Below are 5014 nucleotides of genomic sequence, written 5' to 3' on the forward strand. Positions count from 1 at the left end.
TCTTGTGGTATGCAAGTTCTCAAGAGGAGGTAGGGTAGTACCAAAAAAAATTTTTCACAGTTTTAAGTGTCCGTTGCAGTTGGATTTTGTCCATGTGGCGGCCCCAAACCAGACTGTGAAGGAGGAACACAGGACTGATTCAATGACTGCTGTGTAGAACTGTCTCAGCAGCTTCTGTGGCAGGCCGTGCTTTCACAGCAGCCTCAGGAAGTACATCCTCTACTGGGGCTTTTTCAGGATGCAATTAATGTTGGTCTCCCACTTCATGTCCTGAGAGACTGGGATTCCCAGGAACTTGAAGGTCTCGAAGGTTGACACAGGGCAGTTGGATAATGTGAAGGGTAGCTGTGGTGAAGATTCGTCACCCATCTTTGATGAGGCTGATACCTGTGGTGTCGGATGCGACTTTTATGAGTTTGACGGCTGAGGTGCCGTCCTTCGTGTAGAGGGAGAAGAGCAGTGTAGAGATGACACATCCTTGGGGGGGGCCCCAGTGCTGATGATGCACGTTGATGATGTTGTCCTTCCCAGCCTCACCTGTTGTGTCCTGCCCGTCAGGAAGCTCAGGATCCACTGGCAACTTCTGTTCTGAGGAGTTCCGAAATGACGGGGTTGAACGCAGAGCTGAAGTCCACAAACAGGATCCTTGTGTAGGTCTTTGTCCCCTCGAGGTGCTCCAGGATGTAGTGAAGCCCCATGTTGACTGTGTCATCCACAAACCAGTTTGCGGGGTGAGTAATTTCTGGTGGGGGTGGTCAGGTGTGGGAAGTGGAGGTGCAGCATTGAGCCGTGCACTCCTGTGCGGCTGGCTTAAGTGGTGCACCACATGGAACCTGTTTTTGCCCCTCGCAATACTTGGATGCTTGTCAGGCATGGTGCAGGGTGGGAAACCATGTTTGTCCACTAGGGGGTGAACTAAAGCAGTGAGCTTGTTTCTGATTGTCTTGATCTATGGTGGCCAGGCTGCTGTCAGTCTTCTGTGGAGCTTCCCCAGCGATCGTCTGTTCTAATACCTCCGACTCCTCATTTCACGCTTCATTTACCATCCCTCTGCCCTCAAAACACCAACTGAGTGCATGTGTTTATTTGAGGTCATTGTTTCCCTCCTCGCAGTGTTATTACCAAACAAAATCATAAACTCTTGCTTATATCAGCTAAATGAGAGACCATCTTGTATCTCAAAAGGAGCAGTGTTGTTCTGCAAGGACAATGATACCGTTGTCCCTACACAGTGACACAGACAAATTTGTTTTACTTGCAAAGCCAATGCAATTACCTCTCTAATGCAGAGAGCGTTATACATCGTATTAGGATGTCTAGTTGTAGTTATTGGAGATACAGTAGCTCATAAAGCCTCCACAGTATCAATATGAACATTCTCTACGGTCACACAATGGATTTTACTGCAAAGCCTCTTCATTTTCACTGTGCACACCAACTTATTTTTGCAATATATTGATAGAAACACGAGTTGAGATAAAATGTTATGGATGAAAATGGCTTGAAGAAGAAAACAATAAATTCATCCCTTACTTGACTTTGTTCTCCTAATCTGAGACTGGAAATGACATTTATACCTCCATCAGAAACCAAACTGGCTGGACGAGTTGGGGGTAACATATCTGGTGGACACACACATGCACACACACACACACACACACACAACCAATGGCACATAAATCCACTCATGACACGTAATAGCTTTTAAGCACAGACACATTGAGTTGCATCTGCAGCAGCAGCTATCATTACACACACACACACACGCGCGCGCACACATACACAAGGATAGTAGGTAAGTATGAATAGATGGTGTGTCTGGGAATGACGAGATTGGTTCTATCTTTCGTGGAGAAGATTACTGGGTCACATCCCTTCTGTTAACACTCTCGCTGCCCAATGGCACATACATACTATAGATAGCTAGATAGATAGATTGCTACATAGCAAGCTACCAGCTAGCTAGCTAACCACCAGATAGATAGATAGATAGATAGACAGATAGACAGATAGACAGATAGATAGATCGGCAATGTGTGGAAGTGATGAAATGTAATATGGCACCTTGTTGATGAAGTGCTGCCTCCGCAAGTGAAAAGGCAATCAACTATTTTCGGGTTCTCGCTTTATTGATGCGGGGCTTGGTTAAATTAAACAGTGGCGGATTGAAGTCACATAAACGCTTCTCAATTGCAGTCTGGACAGAGAGTGGTAAAGTTTCCAGAAATCTCCATTCGCACAGTAAAAAGTTGTTTGATTTGTTGCTGGTCGCTTTTGGGAGATAATCGGTATGGGTCACCAAAATATGGTAATAAGTCAGCATGACAAGTGGTTGATCATGAGTATGCTGTCATTTTTATCATTTGTTTATTGCCAGAAAGAAGTCAGAGACCTCTGAATATGACGCCTGGGAACTGCTCTAAATTGTGAACACAATAACATAATATCATAAAGATCCCCCCTTTTTTTATTTTAACTACATTTTAATGATTATTTAATACGATTTTAGTTGTGCCATTTTTTTTTAACTTTAGTTTTTTTGTACTTTGGACCTGGTGTGTCCCAAATAAAGTTAATGATTAATTGGTGTATACGTTGAAATAATGTCATCCAGGATTAAACTGGAGAGTTAATGTTGTAAATCGTACAACTGTATAAAATAGTCACACCACTGTTAGTAATAATGCAAGAAACAAAGGTAGGGGAAGAGGGACAGAAAGGAAGGGACGGAGTGAGCGAAGTGTTTTCAATCAGAGCCCAAAGCAGAGTGGTAAGGGTAATCTCCAAGACAGAAGTAGTGGCAGGCAGGAGGGCGAAAAGTCTTTCACAGGAGAGATAGAGAGGGAGGGAGAGAGAGAGAGAGAGAGAGAGAGAGAGAGAGAGAGAGAGAGAGAGGGATAAAGACAAAGAGAGAGAGAAAGAGAGAGAGGACAGCGCAGGAGAATCAAGAGAAGGACAGAGAGGGGAGACACCAAATGTGGTCGTGTGGTTGAAGGACAATCGTTGTCTATCAACATGAAAAATTACTTTTCTGGCCTGTCTGCATGGCCACATGTGAGCGCACGCACGCACGCACACAAGTCAACCTGTGAGAGGGGACACTTATTGGATCTTCAATGGGATTAGCAGGGTTTTATCCCTTCAAGTGTAATGATATGTGAAAGACTTGATTATAGCTATCTGATGACACTTTGCAGGTTGACCTCCAAAGCCCAACAATAACAACTGCTCACCTTTCACATTGACTTTACAGCTTGATTGAATCTGCAATTACTCATCAGTCATTTATTTTATAAGGAATATGTGCTCACCAGCACAATATGCAATGAAGTCCAATTTACCCATTAATGACCCGTTCAAAACAATAGCGGAACACATTCAGAAAGCAAATAATGGTGGTCAACCTTTTGGTGGACCACGTTTTTAAAGGAATAATTTAGCAGACATAACACGCTTATTTTATTGTACAACCCAATTAAAGGTGTGGCTTTGCAACCTAAACGGACAAGATGAAAGCAGAAATAGTCACAGTGGTAGTATTGCATGACATGGGAATATGTTCTACAATATTTCCCTATGCTTGCGTGGGTTTTCTCCAGGTACTCCGTGGTACCATATGTTGATTGAACATTCCTAATTGTCTCTTGCTGTGACTGCGAATGGTTGTTTGTCTACGTGTGCCCTGTGATTGGCGGGTACTCTGTGGTACCATATGTTGAACATTCCTAATTGTCCCTAGCTGTGTCTGCGAATGGTTGTTTGTCTACGTGTGCCCTGTGATTGGCTGGCAATCAGTTTAGGTTGTGCCTTGCCTACTGCCCCAAGACAGCTGGGATAGGCTCCAGTAGGTTGTGCCTCGCTTACTGCCCGAAGACAGCTGGGATAGGCTCCAGCACAAACGCAACCCTCGTGAGGATAAGGCAGTTCAGATAATGGATGGATGGATATATAAATTAAGGCAATCGTTTTGTGGATTGACTGTTTAAACCTTAATATATTTCTTCCCAGTGTCATTAGCAAAAGGAAATCAATGACTGGCTCTCAGCAAGGCCAAGTGAAGATTTCTTAGAGGAGACACATGCTTTTTCTTTTTAGTTTACCAATTTAGAACAATTCAACAGGTGTCACACATGTCTTAACAACATTCCTGCGAGAGGCTTTCATCAAAGTACCCCAAGGATAAAGAATTATCTCACTTTACACTCCCGATTTCTTACTTTCTTGTTTCATTCAAGCGACCAGCCCCACATATTGCTGGGCCCAAGTACAGTTTTCATTACCGTGACATGATGCCTAGCTGGTTGTGTCATGGCCGAAGAAACCCAGTGCGTTATGTAAATTAGCCCCACTGTTATGTAACGGTGACCGTTTTACTCACAGACACATCAGAATTACACAGAAACAACAGAGGAGTTATGTGGTTATTTAACATCATTTTTTGGATGGGCAGGCACTCCAGACTCACAAACCAATTTTTGGAACCAAACACTTGAAAAGTCAATTTCCTACAACAATTCATGCTGGATCACAGCAAGCCCAAGTGAAGATACCTGAATTGCAGCTATAATTAGGAATAATATGCCCAGCTACACATGAAAGTAGTCAGCTCCGTGTTGTACAAAGCCAAAGAGAGAAACCCCCTTACACTGTGTCAGCATTAGACAGCACAGACAGCATCTTCTCCCTCATTAGGCAGCATAACAGTGACAAGAAAAGAGGGAAGACCGGGGAGCAAATGAGCAATGGAATGGCGCTCATTTGTATCATGTATCTCCCAAGACACATGTTCTCTACAATACACTGTCCTCGAAAAAAGCATGATGAGACACTATTAGCTTCTTAATGATGCTAGAATTATTACATTGTACAATAGCCTACAAAATTGTGAATCCAATTTAGTCATGTCACGAACTTTTTTTATTTTTTGCTATGTGAACTTGAAAAGTGGCATTTATATTGATTGTTTCGGTAATACTGATTGGTATTACAACATAAATTTAAACTATTACTGCCA

This window comes from Hippocampus comes, unplaced genomic scaffold (genome assembly GCF_001891065.2).
Source record: "Hippocampus comes isolate QL1 unplaced genomic scaffold, H_comes_QL1_v1.1 scaffold372, whole genome shotgun sequence".
Lineage (NCBI taxonomy): Eukaryota > Metazoa > Chordata > Actinopteri > Syngnathiformes > Syngnathidae > Hippocampus > Hippocampus comes.